The sequence below is a fragment of the Arachis hypogaea genome, chromosome 20 (assembly GCF_003086295.3).
Source record: "Arachis hypogaea cultivar Tifrunner chromosome 20, arahy.Tifrunner.gnm2.J5K5, whole genome shotgun sequence".
NCBI lineage: Eukaryota > Viridiplantae > Streptophyta > Magnoliopsida > Fabales > Fabaceae > Arachis > Arachis hypogaea.
The window spans coordinates 94408168-94416360 of NC_092055.1; the positions used below are offsets into that span (position 1 = coordinate 94408168).

The 8193-nt window shown below is 37.1% G+C and overlaps 1 non-coding gene across 1 annotated transcript; it reads right to left on the bottom strand.

Moving 5' to 3' along the window:
• Positions 1 to 4732: 4732 nt before the first annotated feature.
• LOC112788731 (small nucleolar RNA R71) lies at positions 4733 to 4840 on the bottom strand. The gene has a single exon (XR_003196081.1). It is a non-coding gene; the product is annotated as a small nucleolar RNA R71 (small nucleolar RNA).
• Positions 4841 to 8193: the final 3353 nt, after the last annotated feature.

An 8193-nucleotide genomic window follows, 5' to 3' on the forward strand; every position in this document is an offset into this window, starting at 1 on the left:
TAAAAAGCAGACAATGAAATAGAGTTTCTCTGACAAATTTAATCATGCAAATTTTGTAGATTACATAATTGAATTCTAAATCTAACTTACATCCATGTCTACAATTACCATTTCTTGAAAAATTTGGTGGATTGAGTTTAGAATTTTTTAACATGCATTGTTGACTTCCCATGAAGTGATTAGATGCATCCAAGTTGGTTTCAAAACTTGTTGGTTTTTTCTTATTTGAATTCTTTTTTTCCTTGCGAGATTCATGGTTTGGATTTAAATTTTGGGCTGTGGTCAGATTTAATTAGTTAGTATAGATACTATGCGAATTTAATTTTTTTTATTCCAACTATTTGATCATTTGCTTGTTCCTAGTTTGAGCTACAATAGTCAATAGGTTATTGAATTTAGAATGCTAAGTAATGCCATTCAAATAAGCTTAATGAATATCTCATATAGTTGTTTCTGAATTGTGACTTCAACTCTTTAGAATATTTTATCACTTGAGAAATTATACTATGTTATAGTTGGTGTTCTGAAGAAAAAACCAGAGTATGGACTCTATTTTGTTTGTGCATTGCTTCAAAACTTGTTGATTTTTTCTACTTTGGATTCTTCTTCTTTTTTCCTCGTGAGATTCATGCTTTGGATTTGAATTTTGGGCTGTTATCAGATTGCTTGAGAGCAGATACTATACAAATTAAATTTTTTTTAATCCAACTGTTTGATAATTTGCCTGTTCCAGATTTGAGCTACAATAGTCAATAGGTTATTGAATTTAGAATGCTAAGTAATACCATTCAAATAAGCTTAATGAATATCTCATAAAGTAGTTTCACCTTCTTTAATTTTTTGTCTCTGGATGCCATTATTAATTACTTTTTCACCTTCATTTGGGCCTTACACACACACAATTCCCTGCCATTTGATCCAAGAGTTTGTATGTTTTGACTTGACTTAACTTGATTGTTTTCTTACCTTCTAGAAAACTCCTCTAATCTCCTATTCCAATGTCAGCCTTTAGGAATGTACAATACCTAAAATACTTACTTTGGTATACTTGATGAGCGGATAATTTATACGCTTTTTGGCATTGTTTTTACATAGTTTTCAGTATAATTTAATTAGTTTTTAGTATATTTTTATTAGTTTTTAATTAAAATTCACATTTCTGGAATTTACTATGAGTTTGTATGTTTTTCTGTGATTTCAGGTAATTTTTGGCTGAAATTGAGGGACTCGAGCAAAAATCAGATTCAGAGGTTAAAGAAGGACTGCAGATGCTGTTGGATTCTGACCTCCTTTCACTCAAAGTGGGTTTTCTGGAGCTACAGAACTTCAAATAGTGCGCTCTCAATTGCGTTGGAAAGTAGACATCCAGGGCTTTCCAGAAATATATAATAGTCCATACATTGCCTGAGTTTAGATGACGCAAACGGGCGTTCAACGCCAGTTCCATGCTGCATTCTGGAGTTAAACGCCAGAAACAGGTTGCAAAGTGGAGTTAAACGCCAGAAACAGGTTATGAACTGGCGTTCAACTCCAAGAAGGACCTCTACACGTGTAAAGCTCAATGCTCAGTCCAAGCACACACCAAGTGGGCCCCGAAAGTGGATTTTTGCATCATTTACTCATTTCTGTAAACCCTAGTAACTAGTTTAGTTTAAATAAGACTTTTTACTACTATATTCAGAGGTTGGTTCTTCTGGTTCCCCCTCTAGGGCTGAGACCAATGAACTCCATTATCACTTATGTATTTTCAACGGTAGAGTTTCTACACACCATAGATTAAGGTGTGGAGCTCTGCTGTTCCTCATGAATTAATGCAAAGTACTATTATTTTTCTATTCAATTCAAGCTTATTCCTTCTCTAAGATATCCATTCGCACCCAGGAACATGATGAATGTGATGATTATGTGACGCTCATCATCATTCTTACTTATGAACGCGTGCCTGACAAACACCTCCGTTCTACATGCAAACAAGCTAGAATGAGTATCTCTTAGATATCTAATACAGAGGACCGAGTCCGAGATATTAGAATCTTCGTGGTATAAGTTAGAACCCATGGATGGCCATTCTTGAGATCCGGAAAGTCTAAACCTTGTCTGTGGTATTCCGAGTAGGATCTGGGAAGGGATGGCTGTGACGAGCTTCAAACTCGCGAGTGCTGGGCGTAGTGACAGACGCAAAAGGATAGTAAATCCTATTCCAGTATGATCGAGAACCGACAGATGATTAGCCATGCAGTGACAGCGCATTGGACCATTTTCACAGAGAGGATGGGATGTAGCCATTAACAACGGTGATGCCCTACATAAAGCTTGCCATGGAAAGGAGTAGGAATGATTGGATGAAGACAGCAGGAAAGCAGAGGTTTAGAGGAACGAAAGCATCTCCATACGCTTATCTGAAATTCTCACCAATGAATTACATAAGTATCTCTATCCTAGTTTATATTTCAATTATGTTTTAATTATCAAATCTTTATAACCAATTGAATCCACTTGACTGAGATTTACAAGGTGACCATAGTTTGCTTCAAGCCGACAATCTTCGTGGGATCGACCTTACTCACGTAAGGTTTATTACTTGGACGACCCAGTGCACTTGCTGGTTAGTTGTTCGAAGTTGTGAAACAGAATTAAGAACATGAACGTGCGTATTCAGTTTTTAGCGCCGTTACCAAGGAAGGAACGATCACGATTTCGCACACCAAGTTTTTGGCGCCGTTGCCGGGGATTGTTCGAGTTTGGACAACTGACTGTTCATCTTGTTGCTCAGATTAGGTAATTTTATTTTAATTTTAAGATTTTTATTTCTTATTTTTGAAAAAAATTTAAAATCATAAAATCAAAAATATTTTTGTGTTTCTTGTTTGAGTCTAGAGTCAAGTTTTAAGTTTAGTGTCAATTGCATCTTTTTAATTTTCTAAAAAAATTATTTTCAAAAATTTCATGCATTGCATTCTTCATAATCTTCAAGTTGTTCTTGGCCAGTCTTCTTATTTGATCTTCATATTTTCTTGTTTTGTGTCTTTTCTTGTTTTTCATATGCATTCTTGAATCATTAATGTCTAAAGAATAAGAATTTTTAAGTTTGGTGTCTTGCAAGTTTTCTTTTCTTGAAAATTTTTCAAAAATAAGTTCTTGATGTTCAACTTGACATTCAAAGTGTTCTTGGTGTTCATCTTGACATTCATAGTGTTCTTGCATGCATCACATGTTTTGATCCAAAATTTTCATGCATTGAGTCTTTTTGATGTTTTTCTCTTTCATCATTAAAAATTCAAAAATCAAAAAAATATCTTTCCCTTTTTCACTCATAAAATTCGAAAATTTGAGTTGACTTTTTCAAAAATTTTTAAAATCTAGTTGTTTCTTATGAGTCAAATCAAATTTTCAATTTAAAAATTCTATCTTTCTCAAATCCTTTTTAAAAATCAAATCTTTTTCATTTTTCTTTTATGATTTTCGAAAATTTCAAAATGATTTTCAAAAAAAAAAAATCTTTTTCTTACTTCTATTTCATATTTTCAAAAATCTCACTAACAATTAATGTGATTGATTCAAAAATTTTTAAGTTGTTACTTGCCTAGTGAGAAAGGTTCAATCTTTAAACTCTAGAATCATATCTTTTTAGTTTCTTGTTAGTCAAGTAATCAACTTTAATTTTCAAAATCAAATCTTTTTAAATCTCTTTTTCAAATCTTTTTCAAAATAAGTTTCAATCACATCTTTTTCAAAATCAATTTCAAAATCTTTTCTGACTTCTTATCTTTTCAAAATTGATTTTTCAAATCTTTTTCAATTAACCACTTAACTTTTTGATTGATTTTAAAAGTTTACTATTTCAATCATATCTTTTTCAAAACTACCTAACTAATTCTCTCTCTAATTTTTGAAAATCCTTTCCCTCTTTTTCAAAATTCTTTCTTTTTATTAACTAATTGTTTTAATTTTTAATTTAATTTGATTTCAATTTTAATTTTCGAAATTTAACTTTAAATTTTATTTTTAATTTAATTAATTTTCGAAATTCTCTCTCTCTCATCTCCTTCTAATTATTTATTCTCAAAATTCGAACCCTCTCTTCCTCTTGGTGTTCGAATTTCTCTTCTTCTATTCTTCTATTCTTATACTCACATACAGGAATCTCTATACTGTGACATAGAGGATTCCATATTTTCTTTTCTGTTTTCTTCTTTTTCATATGAGCAGGAACAAGGATAAGAACATTCTTGTTGAAGCTGATCCTGAACCTGAAAGGACTCTGAAGAGGAAGCTAAGGGAAGCCAAAGCACAACTCTCTGGAGAAAATCTGACAGAAATTTTCAAAAAAGAAGAAAACATGGCCGAAAATAATAACAATGCAAGGAAGATGCTTGGTGACTTTACTGCACTAAATTCCAATTTACATGGAAGAAGCATCTCAATTCCTGCCATTGGAGCAAACAACTTTGAGCTTAAACCTCAATTAGTTTCTATGATGCAACAGAACTGCAAGTTTCATGGACTTCCATCTGAAGATCCTTTTCAGTTCTTAACTGAATTATTGCAGATCTGTGATACTGTTAAGACCAATGGGGTTGATCCCGAGGTCTACAGGCTTATGCTTTTCCCATTTGCTGTAAGAGACAGAGCTAGAATATGGTTGGACTCTCAACCTAAGGATAGCCTGAACTCTTGGGATAAGCTGGCCACGGCTTTCTTAGCCAAGTTCTTTCCTCCTCAAAAGCTTAGCAAGCTTAGAGTGGATGTTCAAACCTTCAGACAAAAGGAAGGTGAATCCCTCTATGAAGCTTGGGAGAGATACAAGGAACTGACCAAAAGGTGTCCTTCTGACATGCTTTCAGAATGGACCATCCTGGATATCTTCTATGATGGTTTGTCTAAACTATCAAAGATGTCACTGGACCATTCTGCAGGTGGATCCATTCACCTAAAAAAAACGCCTGCAGAAGCTCAAGAACTCATTGACATGGTTGCAAATAACCAGTTCATGTACACTTCTGAAAGGAATCCTGTGAATAATGGGACGCCTATGAGGAAGGGAGTTCTTGAAATTGATACTCTGAATGCCATAATTGGCTCAGAATAAAATATTGACTCAGCAAGTCAATATGATCTCTCAGAGTCTGAATAGATTGAAGGAATCATCCAACAGTACTAAAGAGGCATCTTCTGAAGAAAAAGCTTATGATCCTAAGAACCCTGCAATAGCAGAGGTGAATTACATGGGTGAACCCTATGGAAACACCTATAATCCCTCATGGAGAAATCATCCAAATTTCTCATGGAAGGATCAACAAAAGCCTTAACAAGGCTTTAATAATGGTGGAAGAACCAGGTTTAGCAATAGCAAGCCTTTTCCATCATCCACTCAGCAACAGACAGAAAATTCTGAGCAGAATCCATCTAGCTTAGCAAATATAGTCTCTGATCTATCTAAGGCCACTTTAAGTTTCATGAATAAAACAAGGTCCTCCATTAGAAATTTGGAGGCACAAGTGGGCCAGCTGAGTAAAAGAGTTACTGAAACTCCTCCTAGTACTCTCCCAAGCAATACAGAAGAGAATTCAAAAAGAGAGTGCAAGGCCATTGATTTAACCATCATGGCCGAACCTACAGGGGAGGGAGAGGACGTGAATCCCAGTGAGGAAGACCTCCTGGGATGTCCAGTGATCAACAAGGAGTTTCCCTTTGAGGAACCAAAGGAATCTAAGGCTCATCTAGAGACCATAGAGATTCCATTGAGCCTCCTTATGCCCTTCATGAGCTCTGATGAGTATTATTCTTCTGAAGAGAATGAGGATGTTACTGAAGAGCAAGTTGCCAAGTACCTTGGTGCAATCATAAAGCTGAATGCCAAATTATTTGGTAATGAGACTTGGGAAGATGAACCTCCCTTGCTCATCAATGAACTGAGTGATCTGGATCAACTGACATTGCCTCAGAAGAAACAGGATCATGGAAAGTTTTTAATACCTTGTACCATAGGCACCATGACCTTTGAGAAGGCTCTATGTGACCTTGGGTCAGGGATAAACCTCATGCCACTCTCTGTAATGGAGAAACTGGGAATCTTTGAGGTGCAAGCTGCCAGAATCTCATTAGAGATGGCAGACAACTCAAGAAAACAGGCTTATGGACAAGTGCAGGACGTGCTAGTAAAGGTTGAAGGCCTTTACATCCCTGCTGATTTCATAATCCTGGATACTGGGAAGGATGAGGATGAATCCATCATCCTTGGAAGATCCTTCCTAGCCACAGCAAGAGTTGTGATTGATGTGGACAGAGGAGAATTGATCCTTCAACTGAATGAGGACAACCTTGTGTTTAAAACTCAAGGATCTCCTTCTGTAACCATGGAGAGGAAGCATGAAAAGCTTCTCTCACTGCAGAGTCAACCAAAGCCCCCACAGTCAAACTCTAAGTTTGGTGTTGGGAGGCCACAACCAAAATCTAAGTTTGGTGTTGAACCCTCACATACAAACTCTAAGTTTGGTGTTGGGAGGTTCCAATAATGCTCTGAACATCTGTGAGACTCCATGAGAGCTCACTGTCAAGCTATTGACATTAAAGAAGTGCTTGTTGGGAGGCAACCCAATGTTATCTAATTATATTTATTTATTTTCTATTGTTATTTTCTGTTTTCCTTAGGTTGATGATCATGTGAAGTCACAAAGCTACTGAAAAATCAAAAACAAAATGAAAAATAGCAGAAGAAATAGCACACCTTGAAGGAGAGCAATCTGGCATTTAAACGCCAGAAACAAGCATCTATCTGGCGTTTAACGCCAGAGATAGGCACGAAGTTGGCGTTTAACGCCAGAAACAAGCATTTACCTGGCGTTAAACACCAGAACAGAGCATGGAAGTGGCATTTAACGCCAGAAACAGGTATCAGTCTGGCGTTAAATGCCAGGATTGCATGTATAGGGCGTTTTACACGTCTAAAAGGTGCAGGGATGAAAAATCCTTGACACCTCAGGATCTGTGGATCCTACAGGATCCCCATATTTTCTTCTCTCCTCTTCACACCTTTTCATAACTCTCTTCCCCAAATATCCTTCACCAATCACCTCAATAGCTCTTTCCCATCACCTCTTCACCACTCACAATCCATCCTCTCTTTCCCAAAAACACCCCACCTACCTTCAAATTCAAAATATTTTCCCTCCCAAACCCAACCCTAATGGCCAAAACTTAAACCCCTCCCAACTCCTATATAAACCCCTCATTCCTTCTTCATTTTCACACAACACAACCCTCTCTTCTTCCCCTTGGCCGAATACACCCCTCTCTCCCTCTCCTCCATTTCTCTTCTTCTTCTCTTTCTTTCTTTCTTCTTTTGCTCAGGGACGAGCAAACATTTTAAGTTTGGTGTGGTAAAAAGCATAGCTTTTTGTTTTTCCATAACCATTAATGGCACCTAAGGCCAGAGAAACCTCTAGAAAGAGAAAAGGGAAGGCAATTGCTTCCACCTCTGAGTCATGGGAGATGGAGAGATTCATCTCAAAGGTCCATCAAGACCACTTCTATGAAGTTGTGGCCAAGAAGAAAGTGATCCCTGAGGTTCCTTTCAAGCTTAAAAAGAATGAGTATCCAGAGATCCGACTTGAGATCCAAAGAAGAGGTTGGGAAGTTCTCACCAACCCCATTCAACAAGTCGGGATCCTAATGGTTCAAAAGTTCTATGCAAACGCATGGATCACTAGGAACCATGATCAAAGTGTGAACCCGAATCCAAAGCATTGGCTCACCATGGTTCTGGGGAAATACTTAGATTTCAGTCCGGAAAATGTAAGGCTGGCGTTCAACTTGCCAATGATGGAAGAGAACGCACGCCCCTACACTAGAAGGGTCAACTTTGATCAAAGGTTGGACCAAGTCCTCAAAGACATATGTGAGGAAGGAGCTCAATGGAAAATTGACTCAAGAGGCAAGCCGGTTCAATTAAGAAGGCATGACCTCAAACCAGTGGCTAGGGGATGGCTAGAGTTCATTCAACGCTCAATCATTCCTACTAGTAACCGATCTGAAGTTACTATAGACCGGGCCATCATGATCCATAGTATCATGATTGGAGAAGAGGTGGAAGTCATGAAATTATACCTCAAGAACTCTACAAGGTGGCTGGCAAGTCCTCCACTTGGGCAAGGTTAGCCTTTCCTCACCTCATTTGTCACCTCTGCAATTCGG